Raw genomic sequence first — 19,540 nt, forward strand, 5'->3', positions numbered from 1 at the left:
CATATCCTAGCTGAAAATCGGTGACGATAGATATATTTTATGTGAACAATCATCTGGGGTGGTCAAAGTTGTCAGCGTTGCTACTCAAGTAGAATTAGAAGTAACGATCGAATTTCTAATCAATTACAAGTAGGTTTGCATTTAAAACAAACGGTGTTTTAAATCACTTTGTTTAAAACATGTTTTAAACAGTGTTTTAAACAACGCCCTTCAATTTTTTTATATTTATTTTATCAAGTGTTAAAATTGTGCCATAATTGTGTAATGTTGTATGAGCCTACGGACAATTACCACCCGATATAGCCGACGTATATCGATATAGGATGGTTAGAGCCCTAAAAATAGTCGGTTCAACAGCAGTAGTGCAGATATTTCGTCAAAGGAGCTATAGTTACCCTATATTTTCAATTGGCAATGTCAATCCACTATGACGTCAGAATTAAATATTCGTGACGTCATGACATTAAAAAAACACAAAAAAACATGTTGGGGAATGGTTTTAAACATGCTTGTTTTAAACTGATTGTGTTTATAATGCAACCATAATTACAAGTATAACTACTCTATCGATGTCCAAGAGAGGCCGAAACACTTTAAGTGGAAGATAGTTTCGAAATGTAGTTTTGGTCGATGGTTCGCAGACTTTTGGCGGCTAATCGGAGGTGGATACACTCTCAGCGAAGAGTGTGCATTCACACTCAGAGGGATGAAAAGAGTGGTACACGAAGACAGAACCTAACTCAGAATTATATCGTTTCTATAAATCCCACATGACTGCGTGCATGCATTAGTCGGATTAAAATATTATGTTTGATCTATACCGCCGTGTAAGTCTGAGGTAGGTTCAGGTTTTGTGTAGCATGGGTGTTTATTCACACCAGTATATCAGGGATGTTACACGGAAGTGGACCACGCACTTTTCGCTCAGACTGTACTTTCTAAATTGCAAGATATATCTCTGTGACTGATAATCCAAATGACTAAGGACGCTACGAACAGGTGAAATCTCCGGAATTATATTCAGCGGTCATTGGTATTTCACGCGTTTTTATGGCTCGCTCAAACATAAAAGCGATGCAAACTTATCCTGAAACTACTTCGCACTCTGTAAAATCCATCTTTTCTCATCGTATGAATCCAATCCTAAACTAGTATTGTCACGGATCAATGATCACGTCAGTGCATTGAAAACAATTTCACTTTCGAACCGAGTAAGTAATGATACCAAACTCTTCAGTCTTCACGCATGGGACACCTTCCATCATACAGTCTTATTTGATACTTGAGATGAAGCCTATGTCGCCGTAGCAGTCCGAACTGTTATCCATAACACTTATAGTTATCATTTAAGAAGCCTAATGTTAGCCGGCATTCGGCAAGGTCATGGTCAGTAAAACAAAGCTAAAATAAGGCATCAAATAACGTTTTGTCGTTTTTTCAATGCTATCATTAATGCCAAAGTTTTTCATTTTCATTACATGTTTCAAAACGAGGCTTCTCAAACATGTACGGGTAACTGCTAAATCTAATCGAATTCCACAGGAGAAGTATATCGCGCGAAACGAGCCGAGTTTACTGTACAGACAGTTGCCATTCGCATGCTTATGGGTACCAACCCTGATTTGATATGAGCTGAATTTGATTTTGCTGTAGTGGTACTTGACTATATTATATATATTATACCAAGCATTAAATGAATGAGGGTCGCCAATACAGTTCTCGGGATGGTGCGTTTTAAGCCTCCAAGGACATAAATGAGCTGAGAACAAAATCATTTCGATCAAAATCAAGTTACCTCGAGCCTTGCGATCCATCGCTGGTCGGTGACGGTCCGCCGGAGCTTGAACCACCCGGCCCTGTCGGAGTCCCGTGTGATATCGATGGTATGGCGACGGACAAGGGCGATGTCAGAGATGTGTTAGCCTGGCAACTGGGCAGTCCAACGCTCGCTACAATTGTGCCAGCCAGGGTGGATGTTGACGTGTACTCGGTAATGTTGTAAAATATACGCGGTGGCGTGTACGTAAAATTTCCGATGTGCCTGGAAACCAACATGAAACCGTTATCAAGTACATCCGAACCTTAAAATTACCATGCTGTGTTTTCTAAGACACTACGTTCGCTATAAAACGAATTTTGGTATCTCCGAAGCTAAAAGTGTATGTGCTTGACCAGAAGGGAATAATGTATGCGACAAAGGGAATGTTCGTTTAACGTAGGTGATCCCAACCTTTTTCACACCTTGTCCCCTTTGAAAATTGTGAAAAAGCATTAGCCCACTTTTTGAACGCCATTTTAATAAAAAAAACTGGTTCATACAGTTAACCGGTAGTTAGAATTATGAAATTATATGTATACAACCATGTTTATCACCCAATAAACACGGTAGTACGTTAATTCGTTATTACATATCCAGTTAATGTGTTGTTTGAAATTGTTTTCCTCTGACTATGGCCTAATTACTGTTTTTTCTTGGGGGCAGGGGGAGTACACTAAATATCATGAAGTAATTGTTTGCTGTACTAGTATTTTCATTAATTTTCTTATAATGGGACAAATTATTTCATGCCTGTGAAAGAGGCTTATCGCACCGCAAGTGGGAAACCCCTGGATTAAATATATCGCATTTCGATGATATAACCTCTACAGAGTTAACCAGTAACGAAGTACTTCTACTTTTCGAGGTAATCCAAGTAAGCCTACCTACTTCATTATGCCTACTCGGAATACTTCCTCAAGTAGTTATGATATCACCCTACTTTAGTTGATATTTTTTAGGCAAACGACCTGGAGTAGTTAGTGTTTTACAAGCTTGCAAATCGCTACTTGTACCTCTACTTGAAAAATAATTCACATCGTAATGTTACTTCTACTTGAGTACAGATGGTGTCTGCTTAGACCACCTGAGAACCTCTATCTTAGATTGAATGGTCTTTTTGAAACAATCCACCCAATAAATTTAAATCCTTTAACACTATATGATCTGGTTTTCGAGAGTAATGCATAAGAAAGAGAGATTTTCGTGTGTTGAGTATAGATATTGCCCATTGGTGAGACCTGTCAGCGGTTCAATACACGCGATCCGTGAGTTCATTTGGTATTTACTCACTGTGTTGTTATCACTGACTAGAGCGGGTTTTTGTTGTGTCGATCATCAAAACTCTTAAAGCACAATGAGGAGTGTCAATTACACGTGAACCAAGATTGTTTCAATAGAAATCCAAGTAGGTATTGCTATATTTTCCCACAGAGGTAGCAATAGGTGTATTCTTGACCCGTTCTCATGTGCGTTGTGGGCGCATTGTTTACAACTGAGCGGAATACAAAACGACGATGATGACTATTAGTTTAACAGTATTACGCAATTAGTTACGAGAAAGGTGTTGATATCGATATCACAATTGGATTAAATTCGTTTGTTAAAGGCACGAATCGAAAATCCACGCTGTGCTAGTTTATGTCGACGCTTTACGGCCAACTGAATATTCAGTTATCCTCGTGGGTATAAGTATATATTAAATTCTATCGCCCATAATAGCGTCTTATGGAAATGTGTGTGCAAATATAAGGCTGCCAGTTGTGAGATAGTTTGTAACAACGGGTCATTGTAAAGTGATCGATTTAACAGGACGGAAGCGATCATTTGAATCCTATGATATCGCCACGCAAATACTATCACCTTTCCAAATTGTAGCATCAGTCGTATGTTTCACATTAGTAAATTAAATCGTGTACATGAAATCCATAGCTTGTGAGACTGACACTAACTCAACGTCGAGCAAAAGATATATTACACTCACATGGAATCGCGTATCCGAACATGGTCCTAATGCGATTAGCGATTAGACCAATTGGGCGGAGACATTGTACATTCCATGTGGGTGTTTGCCGACTAGAATGGTCATGGTCATTTACACCAGGCCGTTAGTCTTTATTTTGATTCCGTAGCTGCCGACTTGAAGCACGGCCCACTTCTAGGCTTTTTGTGAGACACCGCTTACGCGGAGGAGATGGCGAGGAGGAGCCTAGATAAACCTCCAACAATTGAGTAGGAATTCTGAAGTCGACCTCGGTCGGACTCGAATCCACAACCCATTCAAGATTGGTGACGCTGGAATCACTCAATGTGACGTCACAGCAGTGTGAATGACGTGGATAGTTCAAATATGTATATTTTGTGCGACTACAAAGAATATAATCCCAGTTCTTCATCACATTAAAAATAATTTGGTAGATTTTCGACCGTACCTATTTCACTGCACTCAGTGACTAGACTGTGAGTTGATCGATCACAACTTCACAGATACGCCATTTCCACTCACGTACGTAGCTTTGTACAACATTTTTCGTATTCAGTGATACGGCCAATAGTGGCAACGTGGCAAGGCTTCCATGTTGGTAAAAAGTATCGGAACTATAATTCTCGTAGATAACTTTCAGTGGAGGGGATAATTTCAGTATTTGAAAAAAGTCGTCTGCTACTACTCGACTCGAATCATTAATACTTCTACTTTATACTTGAAGCTTTGTGCTCAGTCATACTTGGTTAGTTTTGGATTACACAAGTCTGTCGATCCTAATCGTGAAAGTATTCATCAAAAAGTACCAACAAAAGAAATAAAATCAGGATAGGTTCTACGACATATCAGTAGATTGAAGCAAAAAGAGTATCCAATGCTTTAAATTAGACACAGACACGATCAACATGGTTCACATTTCTGGGATATTCAGGCGACTAGAATTATAGTTGAAGAGATGCTTGGAGGTACAGAGCTTTATACATGCTTGAATGATATATTCTTATTGAAATAAACCGAATATTTCCGACTGATACTCATCAAGGGTGATCGTCAACAACTGAATTTCGTTGAGCTGTCTACTAGTTGCTGACGATTACCCCTGACGAGAGTCAGACTAAAATATTTTAATATGAATATATTATTTAATAGAATGATACTAACTCCTTGGTAAGTCGGGACCCTGTTGTCGACGCCTGGAAGTAGGGTGTGTCACGCTTACCTTCGTCACAGCACAGATGGAAGGTCGCTCTTTCATAAATCCAGAATCATCAAGAACTGCGTGCCATGTATCGCGGGTCGCTCTCCCGCGTGGTGAAATATCCAAATATCGATTACTCCCACAGGGTACACGTCTAACCGAGGCTAGAAATCCTGCCGAGCAAACTAATTGATTCATGGTGAGCTTGGCGTGCGCCACCATTATTACTATTCACGTATTCTGCATATCGCTCTACAATCACGCTTAGTCACGGGCGGCTCATGAAAATATCTTTTCAACGATTGGAATTCAACACCAGTCTCACATGCCACACATAACTTAATGTAAGCACTCAGACACTGCCACATTCCTTTCCTGAATATTAGTTCGAAAATATGAAATTGTTCGTATTTGCGTAACCCTCTAACCTGAATCGCGACGGCACATCGAAAGTCCTACCTTTCTTGTTTATTTAATCGCTAATTCTTGACAGATGTTAACGTTTTTGAGGCAGATTAATCGCCGGTTACCCGAGGTATGCCAGGAATGAATAATACGAAGATAGGTATGTCTACAACGCAACCCATTGGCGGCGCATGCGCAATACCCGCGGGCAATGACGTAATGACCCGAGAGGATCGTTAAGAGAGTGCGGGAGCAAATCTAACGTTATTATCTGAAACGCGGCTCCCTCCTAAATAGAACTCATCGCGCGATTTTCTGTTTCTCTCTTTAGCAAGCCGATCGCGGGCTGTTGTTTACCAAGCGTAACACGCGAGAAAAAGAGTTTTATCAGTCGCTTTATCATCGCGCTCACTCTCAGCGTACGGCTGACTTATAAGTTCGTGGAACTGTGAAAAATAAACGTAACTGAGGTCTGTACACAAAGGACTTCTTTGTTACGGTCGAAGAGTTTCCCAGCTCGGTTCCAAGAGCGATTGAGAATCGAAATCGTTACGCGCCGATAGTTAGCGCTTCGCACACAAAGGCGCATCGTACGGACTACAGTGAAGCGTATACGGATCGCGCCGTTTCCAGTAGCCTAATACCCGCGGTGTAGGCTTCAAAAACGCCAACAACTATTCGATTAAAAGACTTGCCCAAGACTATTTTCTCGTGAGCATATCACGCTCTTATAGAAAATTGAAAAATATATTCATTATTTGAAGAGCTTCTAGGAGGTACAGAACTATTTAATTGATAATATCTTCATATCAAGATGAACCCGTATATGTCTGGCTGACACTCACCAGGGGTATCCGTCAGAAACTAGTAGAAAATTGGAAAAGGAGGCACACGAAAACATTACCTAATTCAGAATTATACCAGGTATAAATAAAAAACATGTTAATCCAAATGAAGCTGAGCAAATAACAATAAAAACAAATGGAGTATGAATAAGCGCAGGGAGGTAGGAAGGTATGTGTGTAGTATTTGAAGCAATGCTTGAATGAATCAATCAGAACCGCATCATCCACGAAGTAACCAAAAGAAATAATCTAGCGATTAAATGTATACAGAGAAAGAAAAAGCCGATTGATAATGATGACTGGATGAAATTGGTTCTAAATTGAAACGCACAAATAAGGAAATGATGTTCGTTCGCTAGCAAGTTGGATGGAATATTCGATTTACACCCCGATGACGGGGTTTCTGTATTGAGAGGTAGGTTGTCCTCGTGTATCACCTTTTGGGTGTGAATGCGCACCCTTTTCCGAAGAGTACGTAATCTCATATTGCTTTTATAACAACCGAACTTACTGCTTCCAACTTTCTTCACCGGCGCGTATCACAGCATTCTGTACAGAAACTTGTAATATTAATGTTATATGTATTAATATAGTCGGCCCCGTTGTTCCCATTTCGTAGATTTTCCAGTCCTGATATTTTGAATTACGTAAACTAAGATGTTGAAGTTCGCTGGTGTGTGAGAGTGATCATATGATGCATTTAAGGGGGTAACTACCCCTTGAATTGGAAAATCAGTCAAACAACCATATGTTCAAAACTGATGTAGAAATCTTCATGAAATTTGCACACGAGTTGCTTTGATGGACGTCCGGACCTTGATAAAAAATCGGGTGTAAATGGTCAAGGTTTTTCGACTTTCATTGGATTTTGTGATTTTTCAAATAAATATTTGGCAAAAATTTTCACGGTGAGACTTTTAATTAAATGTTATTCTCTGTACACTTTAGGGATTCAAATCATTCTAAAGAAGTAGATGAAATGCGTTTTGATCCCAACAAGGAGTATCATATAAAGAAATTCATATGTTTTCGTGAAATTGGAGAAATTGTCTAATTTTGACATTGACGAAGCCATAGGGGTTCACCCCATACTTATACAGTAGCATGTCATATTTAGTGATGCCATTGTTGATATGCAAAGTTCTCTTCAATTCTCTGGTAGTTGCTGATGATGACCCCTGGCCCTGAGTGTCAGCCGAAAATATTCTGGTTTATTTCAATATTAATATGTTATGCAGTATGCACTTGTATATTGCTCTGTACCGCCAGGAAGCTCTTTAAATAAAATGTTCGAATGTTCGAGTATTTCGATGCCAACCTTGTCCACGGGTGTACGAGAGAATATGTAATATGTGTGTATGCGTCATAGCACATGCCTAACCAAATATTGCGTGGCTTTTCGATGCTATTTGAGTAGGATATATTTCGTGGTTCTGTAAAACCGAATGCAAATACAAAGCAACGATTAAAAATACCCAACGGCGAATGGCGTAATGGTACGTTCCAGCGCTGAAGAAATGATGATTTACGGTTCAAGTCTTCGTCGTACTATAAAATGACCAATGTTTCGAGTATTCATGAATACTAAACAAAGCAACAGTTCACGAAAGTACAGTGCAGTAAAGCAGAATTGTAGAACCCCCCGAAATTAAAAAAGCAGTGAACAGATCTTATCCGCAATGGTACATTGCTACTCGCCCTCCTACATATATGCGATATTGAATTTCAAAGATATCTAATGAGTGCCACGCAATGCATAGACGTTCCTGTATATTGCTGGTCAATTTTTCATAATTAATGGGAACACGTGGGCATAAAATCGACCCATCGTTTTAAAACTGCCACTCAAACAATAGGAGAATATCTCGGTTTTGATATATGAGAAATATAGTATCTGTTTCTCGTGTGGTGTTGGTAGTCCATCACTCTCGACGGGAGGCTAATGAACGCTTAATGGTTGATGTTATATTGACGGACTTTGCTTGGTCGTTACGATATCTTTCATTCTGCTCATTACATCGGGTATAGTGTTTTGTGTATCACATTGTGCATTGTGTGGTTTGAGCGCATATAAATAAAAAAGCCACTGATTTTTATATAATGACGGTCTTTCTCAGTGGTTCCAAACCTTTTTGGATGTCGGAGCCGCATTTCAAACTTCTGAGTACGTATGGAGCCGCATGAAAAAAACTTGAGTACATATAACGAATGTTTGAAGGCAGCTAGCGTTAGCTACCTCTGGATCTCACCATCCGGCTAATTCAAAAGCATGCACATGCACACAATCTATACTTCTATAGATTCTTTGTCGGTTTTTATAGCATTGGTAGGCGCAGATTGGCGAGTGCTATGCATTGAAATAAACTGGAAATGCATATCATTACTACAACATTCTATATATGTCGTTATGTGATTGCTCTTCATTCTTCATACATTACAGCAGTTAATGCACAAGTTTGAGGGGTATTATATGCCGAGTAATATTCGACTTATTGCATTTTATGATTGACTGTGAGCCGTTATTTTGATGTCAGTAAAATTGTGTCGAACGCGAAATTTACTTTTCACCTTGACGACCCATAAAGGTATATGACCAGCAGAACGCAAGATATGTCCTTATCTGACGAGTATTCACTATTCATCCATGCGTTTGAAGGTAGTCTGCAAGAATTCTCTGTCCCGGTTTTCAGCGGCCTTAGACGGTTTCACACATAACTGATATCGTTTATTTTAGCATTCATTTACAGAAATTGTCTGTAACTATTCATAAAACAAACAACAACTGTGTACATCAGTGGTGGCTTTTGGGGTGGGCGAGGTGGGCGGTCGCCCGCCCCCCTGGTCGAAGCCCCCCCCTATTTGGATTTTGCGCTTTTTCAAGGAGACTGACGAATAAACATGGAAATCCGTGCACCAAGCAAGAATATGATTCCGTACAGATGTTTCAATCATCATCAAATCACTGCATTTGTTAGAAAAGTCCCGTATCCCGATAATCATCGTCACCGTCTTGATATAGTCTATCCTTGCACACATGCAAAATAGACATGGCCGAATCCAGCACCTGGGCAAACCTTTGCGGTGGTGAAAGATAGATATAATAACCGTTGCGGAAGGGGGGTCTGGGGGGCGGAGCCCCCCGAGAAGTTACGAATAGATACTTACAGGGGGGCCCCCGGTAAGTCTCGCTCAGGGCCCCCCCGTTCGTAGGGCCACCACTGTGTCTACTATATGTCTAGAGACAGGTGTACCTGCTTGATGCGGATGTGATCAGACTAGTTGACCTCAAAAGTTGCAACGATCATTCCTATCTGACACCGAATACTGTGCATGTGCATGCATATTTTCTGAACCACTATCATTGCCGACCGATTAATATGTATTTTGGTTGGATGAAAATAAATAATCTCTCTCTCTTTTGTGGCATATTCAGAGGTCAATCAGGGCTGTAAGGCTGACTTGGAGCCGCATGCGGCTATGAGAGCCTTGGTAGGGAATCACTCGTCTAGCTTGATGCGGGGGTGATTAGACTCTATAAGGTCGTGTCGTGTACATGTCGTGTACATGCGATTTTCCGTTGTATCATCATTGATGCTATTTCCTAACGCGTTAGGTGACTGTACGGACTTACAGCACAGCGAGTTGAATCTATGAGCCATGAACATTGAACATTAGGATTGAATCATACATAAATCTCTTTCCGAGTTTACATTATAATCAGTTTGGATCGAATTTTCGAAGTATGTAGTATTAAAAGTCATTTTGTCTTATCTCAGCAATGTCGGTTGCCTAATCATCGAAGTTAAAATCGATTATAAACGGGACTAGGGTTGCATTTAAAACAAATGTTTTAAACCGTGTTTTAAACAAAGGCCCTTTTGAAAAAAAACAAAATCGTTTTTTTTTTTAAGTTGCAAAATCATGCCATTATTGTGTGAATGCTTTCCAAAACATGTTGTATGACTATATGAGCCTACGGACGATAATACCACCCTATATAGCCGACGTATACGATATGGGATGGTTGGAACCCTCAAAATATAGTTGGATCAACAGCAATAGTACGTAGATATTTCATCACAATAGCTATATTTACCCTATATTTTCAATTGTCAATGTCAGTCCACTATGACGTCAAAATTAAATATTCGTGACGTCATGGCTAACTAAAGGGCCTTGTTTTAAACATGTTTGTTTTAAATTGATTTTTGTCTTAAATGCAACCCTATACGGGAGTCTTCGGGAATCACAACAGAAGTTAGATGTTGTCTGATGACACGAATGTAAGTGTGTGACCGCACTGTCTGTAATATAGGCATACGCACCATCGAAAAATTGCATAAACCAGAGCTATTGTGGCAACGCAATTTTACATTGTTTCAATCCATAACAAGGTTGCTGCAATATTTGGTCAAACGTATGATTAGTCGCGCACCGCATGCGCTTGTGACAATCATTAAGTCAATATATCCACCACCAGTGGTAGGGGAGATGTGGTACCGATGGATCAAAAATTGGAAAATGATCGCTGGCCCCGAAATGTTCAGCCGAAAACAGCAGATCTTTTGCTGGCTCAGCACTTTGATACAAGCTCTACCTATCGCGCACATAAACATGAATATCCGTCTTTTCAAAAAATAATTATGGACGTTCAAAATTTGTTGCTCGAACGTGTCATCGGTCCCCACCCGGTGGGTCCAATGGCACACGACCCGGGGACCTATGACACATATACCCTAAAAAACTCAGATGTGACTACTTTTCTTGCTCAGTATTATAATCTAAGCTACAGCAAGCCAAAGAAGAATGTTTGGTCGCAACTGTCAAAAAATAGAATAAATATTAACTCAAATGTTGTCATAAAATCACGTTTCGATTTAGGCTCGTACTTATAAAGTTGAGGGTACATACATATTGCCCGAAAATCGACATTGTGACTTCCAAATACTTCGTTATAGCGATAAAACATCATATGCAATTATTACATAAAGATTTTCTGTACGTAGGCATGTTTCATTTGTTTCATGGTTAGTATGGCTGATTATTTCGCTTGATTTGGCTATTGTATTATCGGTCCCCACCCTACGAATTTTATACATGAATCGAAAAAAAGTCCACTCAAGGAAAGTACTGAAAAAAATATTAAGTGTCATTATATAGCCTGATACAAGCCCTACACTGCACAATAAAAATGATTGCTGGTTTGTTCGTGTTGAAGGTTACAAAGAAAAATGTATATGTCGATCTAAATTAAGTTCACACCACCCAAAACAAAAAACATCTGTGAGAGACCCCATAGCTCGCGCACGTCGGATTTTTTTGTATGTGAGGAAAGATTTTGCCAGCATGCAACTGTAGACAAGTTCACGGAGTGTAATCATGGAATTATCATAGAGAATTTTCAAAGTATTTTCGGTCCCAGTGATCCATCGGTACCACATCTCCCCTACCAATTCTTTAATCAGAAACGGCCAGATTCTTTGAAGTTACAATGCGTGGAGAAAACTGATCATTGTCGAGCGTGATATGCCGCTCTGGGAAGGCAAGTTGATAACATGGCACCGAGAAGCTATCCTTATAAATTCCAATGGTGAATATGTAATATTCATTACAATCGCTTAATCCACTGCCCTGTTATTTTCTGGTCTCGTTATTACCGTAAATGCTACCTGTTGACGTCACTTTTCGAGAGAAAGTGATGACTATTTTTATGGGTAATCATTTTCACCATTAATGGCAAGCGTAACCATTCGTAAACCGCCGAATCTCAGTTTGGCCGAAAAGGAAAAAAAAATCATGACCGGTTTGTTCGTTCATGTCTTAGGGTTGGCACCACACGTAGGCCGTAAGGTAACCGTTCTTAGCTCTTTCTCACGACTAACACGAGTAAAACAGGAAAGTCCTATCGGGTTATCGTTTCATGAGAGTCGGACTTGTTTCGAGGCAATACTGTTACAATTGCTTCACCTGACTTCGAGCCTGACAGCAGACTGTTTAGAGTCAAGTGTACCTGTTTGATGCTGGTGTGATCAGACTAGATGACCTTCATGGTCTCATCGATCATTCCTATCTAATACCGAATACTGTGCATGCATATTTTCTGTACCACCACCACTGCCGTGTGTTATGTATTTTGGTTGGATGAAAATAAAGACTCTCTCTTTCTCTCTCTCTCTCTCTCTCTCTCTCTCTCTCTCTCTCTCTCTCTCTGACCTAGACTCAGTGCTGGGATCAATTCACTACCGTCAAAGTCACAAGTCATATCGAGTAATTGTACATTTTGACTCGAGTCAAGTCAAGTTAAACTTGCCAGTCACGAGCCGTGATTCGAAACCATAGTCTTTCGCGAGATATTTGAAGTACAGACTGAGTTACAGATTGAGTAACGAATTGAGCTATATCGCAATATTACGCACACGAGGAACTGCAAGTCAACGTAGTCAAGTGTATATAGCTTGAGTCTATCAGTCGGAATATAGGTTAGAATATAAAACCTCGCAGAGATGAAAAATGGCACGTTGCTGTACGCAACCGAACTTCTGACCTACACATTCATGAGATATACAACTTAAGCCTGTATAAATTGTTGGCGAGTAGTATAAACGCACTAACTGTATTCGTTCGATTAAAAACTATACTGAAGGTTCGTTTAAGTGAGCAGTGTGAGGTGTCTATGAAAGGAAATACATAGCCTAAATAAACTACCTAGCGGTTTATGACGAAGTAAATTCTCATCACATCGTTTTTTGGTCAATTCATACTTTGACAACTAGAAAATTTGCAGCTTTTACAAATTATATTCGAATTAGAAATAAAGCTCTAACGTTTTTTCCAAATTAAAGGTGAATTAAAATTATAGCTACAGTTTTTTTTCAAAATTAGATTAGAATGAGCATGAGCATGATAATAGCAAATGTATATAAAGCAAGCTTGGCTTGTTTCGCTCTATATGACTATACACTTCGCTGTAGCATTTACAGGAAAGTCAGAAATTGGATTAGAATTTGAATGAGAGCAAAGAAGTATTTTAAAAATGAGATTATGATTAGAATTAGAGCAAAAAATATTTCACAAAATAGATTACCGACATTTCATCCTAACTAGTCTTATGAGAAAACTAGAATAATCTGCAGTTGTCCGAGTCTGGTCTTAACAGCGCGTCGTGGACATGTTGAATGTACACTGTGATTGGACAGGTGCAGCGATTTAGTCGACACCGCTTACTTGATGACTTGAAATTGACTGGATAATTTTGCGTCAAGTCACGTCAAGCGATTTTTGGACAGTGACTCGAGTCAAGTCAAAAGCCATACGTAAAAGTTGACTCGAATCATCCAAACACGGGACCTAGTATAAAAGACGTCTTCACTTCGTCAAACTTCATTCGGATTAATTCAGTTACGCTCATGTTGTCAAAATCGATATAATGCTTTTCTACGTGGGGCGAGTTGGCGCAGTTGGTTATAACTAGGGCGATTTCTTTTGACATGTCAAAAACTCAAAATTTGGTCAAAATTGTAGTTTTAGGTAAAAAAATGTCAAAATGTTTCAAGAAATCATTTTTTTGCAACCTGCATTTCGTTTGTATCGTAGATTTTGCACTGTTGGTGAACTTATCATTTGACATTTCACAGCGTGTGTAGTAGGGATGGTGTGAACGTGAGGTTCACGTTCGCGTTCTGTGTGTGAACCTCGGAAATTTAGAGGTTCGCGTTCACAACAGAACCTTGGTAGGTTCTGCACTGTGAACCTTTTTGGTGAATTGTAATTTTCACCTCCTTATAAGATCTTTGGTTCAAATTTATTGCATTTCAACTGCGGGCCACTCCATGCATGGCGCTGGCAGCATAACAAAATCAACACTAAACGAACATGCACCTTGACAACCTTAAAAGTTTTACTGACTTTGTTACAAAAATTTTCTCGAAATATCCAGCTTTCCGTTTGTGAATATTTAGTGACTCTCTGCTGTGAGCTTGACACGCAATCACACAACATCACGAGCGATATACGTAGTCAGCGAATGATGCTTATTTAACCAATAAATTACATTGGCATGGTTTTCTGATTTAAAAAATCGAGCGGGCCTACGGTGTCAATCTTGACTTCATATCTTTACTGTATCATTAAAACCAAATCCGTGCGATTAAGGTGCTGGCTACTACTGCATAACTTCTTGTTGTTTGTGGTATCGGTAGCGAGTATAGAAACCCGTTATACACTTTGCTCAATAGCAAAGTAGAAATACTCAGACTCCGAACACATTGTCCGGTCTGGCTAAGACCGTTAAGGCGTAAGCTTATATTCCTTGGTAAGTCCTCATCGAAATTGTTTGCAAAGCGACGGAATGCATTGATTTCATGCGATTATTATATCCTTTGATTACCGCGGTTGATACATTTAGCGACGTTTAAAGCGCCAATATGTACTTCAGCATTGTGGCATTATGTGACCCCCGAGTCTTCGCTAGGTATCGTGTACATTAATATAGGCTATCACTTCATTGAAAGATAGGGTTGGAATTGGCAATATGACGTCACGAGGTTCACGTTCGTGTTCACACAGAACCTTTCAAAAAGGTTCGCGTTCACACGAACCTGAACCTTTCGGAGGTTCACACCATCCCTAGTGTGTAGCCTATACTTCATAGGCCTATCGTTGTAGACCAGGGGTCGGCAACCTTTTGCTAGTCGCGGGCGAAATTTCGGGTGTACAACCTTTTGGCGGGCCGGATTTTTTTAGTACTATATTTTACGCTCACTTCGGTATATCATCTTACATTGCTGCAATCTCAATCATACCAATCCGAAGACACATGTATTTACACTTCAACCACACAGAATAATTGTGACAATTGACGCAGCTTGCTTTGTGAAAGGTTTTCAACTTCTGGTAACAACTCAGATGAAACAAGAATCAGACCCTATTCAAAATTGACGTCCGAAATACGTGATCTTAGCTTGCTCTTCGTGAATTTCATTGTTCAAAACTATTGCTCTGATGCGTACGTGCTTCCAAAAATCGATGCAATTTCTTTTGCATAGCTGGTCAAGCTGGGATAAAGACCAATTTCAAGAACGTACTCTTTGACAAAGTCATGCAGCGATATGCTTTTTGTATGAAATTTGTCATTCAATTCAACTGCATCGCATTTCAGAAAGGCCCATTTGAAATTTTCAGGCAATGGTATTAGCGTCCACATTAAACAGAGTACCGAATAGTCAGAATTCATTTTGTAGAGAAGGAATGTCGGAAAAGAGGGTGAATATTCAGTAGTTAAATTTCGTATCACAGTTACAAATGTAGTGTTGGTACTAGGTTTTCTCTCCTCCAGTATAGGAAAGTGAGCATAATTTTCTTTGTACTGTTGACATTTCCAGAGTCACAGATTTGTTTTGAATGCGCCTCAACATCTCATGTATGTAGGTGTTTTCCCCCTGAAGTTGCAAGTTCAATTTGTTCAGATGTGACGTTAAATGTACCAGGAAAGCAAGATGAGATAGAGATACCCATTTTCGATTTCAAGATTATGAGTCGGCGATATTTGTATTTTCGAGGAAAGTTGCTATTTCATTTCTCAGTTCATACACTCGTGTAAGCATAGATGCTCGACTCAATGAGCGAACATGACAGATATAGGCCTACATGACATCGCCATATTGATTCTCTGCTTCTAGTAATATCTGGCGTAACTGATTCAGTTGGTGAGACAATAATCATATCAACAGTTTTCACCATTGTGGCCAAAACACTATTCAGGTTATTTTGTCTTGGAACACAATGCCTTCTGGAAAATCAAACTATAGACAGGCTAACTAACATACGGAGGCTAGTTATCTATAATTGAATAGTTTAAAATTACGTCATTGCGCCTGAGATGCTCCAATCGTTTTTTGAAGCAAAGGAAGAACACGTTTATTGTCACACCCCGCTAGTGTGATCAACCCTTTAAAGAAGCATGGAACACCTTCGGTTGCGAGATACACCCGATTGATAAGCACTGATCCAGTCTAGTCTATCTCCATCTCCTATACTTCAACCACCTTCTTTTTATGGCGTAACAATAGACTAATACGATGTAGGCTACTATTATATCGTAGCAATGCCGCATTTTTTTCATGCAGGGCTGCACTGCAGATTGAAACTCACTATGAAGCGGCGGGCCGTATTCTTGTGATAACTAATTATTATGTCGCGGGCCGGACGATTTCGCTTGGCGGGCCGGATCCGGCCCGCGGGCCGTAGGTTGCCAACCCTTGTTGTAGACGGTCCATTTTCTGCTCATATTGTGAGGCATAAACATTCAAATGAAACAAAAAGGTTGGCATGGTGTTCATCGCAATATCCTAACTGAAGCAAGACTGCGTAAGCATTGCATGGTTCTTGTATCAAGAAGCGCATGATGAAAAATTGTGATGCAGATACCTTTGTCAGAATGAAGCAACACAGAGTGTCACCAGCAGTGTACGCACAACTTCAGTGTTGTCAGCCAACAACTGCTGGTGTTTACCGTTATTTCTTCATTCTTGGTAAGCTACTTAGTAAGGAAAGACACTTTCAACCCGAGAATGTAGGAAAGTATCTTTTGTCGCACTACAACTAATTTTAATCTACCATAAAACGTGATGCAAGTACTGGAATTCTTCATAGTGCCAGATTTCGTAAAATATTTTTTCATGTAAAAATTTGTCAGATTTTGAGTAAAATAACTTTTCCCAGTCCAAACTACTTCGCAAGGACAGATAGTTCCAACCAGAAATGAAGATAAGTAGTACAATTCTAAAATTATGTGAGAAAACACCTAATTTGCATACTTTCGGTCAAAACTAAGTTTTTTAAGGTGAAAATTTTGATTTTTTTGGTCGACTCATCCGTCTAGGGTGCGAGTCCCGACTCCAGCAGGACTATACAACGATATATTTGTCATTATTATCATTGTATTGATCATCTCTGCATCCGAGGATGCGTATTGTCTACGTGTATTCTCTGCATTGCGAACTATTGGGAGACCTTTCGTTGATGGAAACATAGCCGTCATCACTTACAGCTCGAGTGACTATTGGCGATTATTGACGATATGGCGATCGTAATAATTGGAATTCATATCAAACCTCTGGCAATGAATGCCTTCACAAATTGCCAATCATCAAGATGACTGAGAAGACCTTCTTAATCGCGTTGATGTGAGATAATCTCGCGTAATAACCCGTCTAAGAACAACAATTTTCGTTACTATATGTGCTCAAACGACATGTAAGTAGTAGTACTGTTTTAGTTGTCTGTAAATTAATTACAAGGGTAGTGCACCCCATTCTACAAGACTAATCTCTTAATAAGTGGCGTAAGTCTATGACACTAGGTATAGCTGTAGAATGACCATTGGCCAGTAAGAGTGAACACCATTCGATTCTTCGCGCTAGAATCGATAAGTGATACCAGTTTAAATTGTTGGTAGGAGTAAGATTCATTGTACAACTGCATTTATGAATGCTAAGATATACTGTGCCATTGTACGCAGGGATTATAGGTATGGTAATAAATGATTACACTGGTCAACACATATTTTTAGGCAGACAAAGTAAGAGGCACTGATTCCGAATATGACCTGCGTTTTTTCAAATAGACTCTTGTTTTGGAGATAATCCATGGGGATATTTTGACCGAAATCTCCCATTTTCGTTGTAATGGCTTGATAGAAAATCGACTCAGTCGTACTATAAATTTTAGAAATTCAATGTAATTGTTATTTTTACACACAAAAGACTCTTTTAAATCAAAATACAGCAACAGCACTATATTGAGGGGTATTATATTTATCATAGTTATAGATTTCCACGGATATCATGTACATCAATAAACTACGATTCTCTCCTAATCAAGTGAAATATTCAAGGGTAAATACAGAAATTTTGGGCTTTTTTAGGGGTATAAATATCTACTGAACAAGAGCGAGTCTGACAAAACTAATGTGGTATTCGTGATCAGCAACTTCCAAAACCCAAGAAACGGCTCTCAGATGTTTTGCCATTTTTTTCATTTTGTTGACCAGTGTTATAATGAATATCGCACGATTCGATTGTCGCCATCAGATTATTCGAACCTCATGAATAATTGTGCACCAATGAACCAAAATAACATTTGATGTTGCATCAAGCAGGTGAGCTCGACCTACTACTGCACAGGAAGATAGGCCGGTGATCTCGCTCTATATCTAGTTTCCGGTCCGAGCGGGTCAATTAATTATTTACGGCCGCAATTGCGTGACATTGTAAGAATAGTTTACACGTGTGGGAGTTGTGGGAGCGAAATAGTTGGTAAATCCGTTGGTGCTGCAGATGCCGGTCCGAATCTCGGCAGTAGCAAGTGCCGAAGTGTCAAAGTGTCTATCTGGGCTCACTAAGCTCTAGCCTTGAGAAATACCCGGCGAACCGATCTGCTACACGAGACCATAGCGCTCAATCGCCATTAATCCCACAATCACCCGGAGATAAGACTACCGAAAAATGGGCCAAAAGGTAAAGAAAGTGTCAAAAAAAGGCAGCTTTAAGATTGAACATTTCATCAGACAATAGATGTTACATTGATGCAAACTAGGACAACCAAATAATTCTAGTTGCATAATTAGACTCATTAGAGCAAATGCTAGCAAAATAATTCTAATATAATTTGTGAACTGTTTCTTTGCTCTAATTCTATTACTAATGTAATATCCGGTTTTCCTGAAAATGATACAATATAACTGTATAGTGTGAAAAGAGCGAAGATTGATGAACTTACATTTCCCATTCTCGTGCTTACATGAGAATGAACTCTGAACTTGTTTCAGTTTTCAATTCAGTTCTCGCGCATTCAGTAATTCTAATTTCAATCTAATTCGGTAAAAACCGCGTAGCTACAATTCTAATTCTACTCTAATTTGGAAAGAACTGTGTGGCCGAATATTTCAGCTGAAAATATCCGGATTCATTTCAATATCACTATATTTATTTAAATCCAGATCGGTGATAATTGAGGGCACTGCCCACGAAAAAATATATCTACTGCCAGCTCGTGGAGATACATTTAGCACAAAAGCATATAAATTTTAGAAATACGTATGTATACCGTTTCAATATTGTAAGTGATCAATGCCCATTTACTGTCAGATCATCATTAAAATTCTCTTTCACGCCGCATTCATAAAGGCCTACTTCCGGCGTTTTGCAACATGAATTATACGTACACAATTACCAAACCTAATTTGTAGTGCGATTGCAATTACTACTAATTAAATACAGTCCATCCTCATGATT

At 39.4% G+C, this 19,540-nt stretch overlaps 1 protein-coding gene and 1 long non-coding RNA gene across 3 annotated transcripts in view; both read right to left on the reverse strand.

Moving 5' to 3' along the window:
• Positions 1–19,540, reverse strand: part of LOC145440598 (protein LKAAEAR1-like) — a 245,280-nt gene that overhangs the window by 30,351 nt on the left and 195,389 nt on the right. The window lies entirely within an intron of this gene.
• LOC145440171 (uncharacterized) lies at positions 1,902–5,560 on the reverse strand. 2 transcript variants are annotated; one of them, XR_013915451.1, is made up of 3 exons: positions 5,427–5,560; positions 5,020–5,171; positions 1,902–2,041 (listed from the first exon to the last, which is right to left on the reverse strand). It is a non-coding gene; the product is annotated as an uncharacterized LOC145440171 (long non-coding RNA). The 2 variants fall into 2 exon arrangements; XR_013915452.1 differs by having other exon boundaries at positions 5,458–5,477.

Source organism: Botryllus schlosseri, chromosome 6, assembly GCF_051294905.1.
Source record: "Botryllus schlosseri isolate E-star chromosome 6, Bs_hap1, whole genome shotgun sequence".
Lineage (NCBI taxonomy): Eukaryota > Metazoa > Chordata > Ascidiacea > Stolidobranchia > Styelidae > Botryllus > Botryllus schlosseri.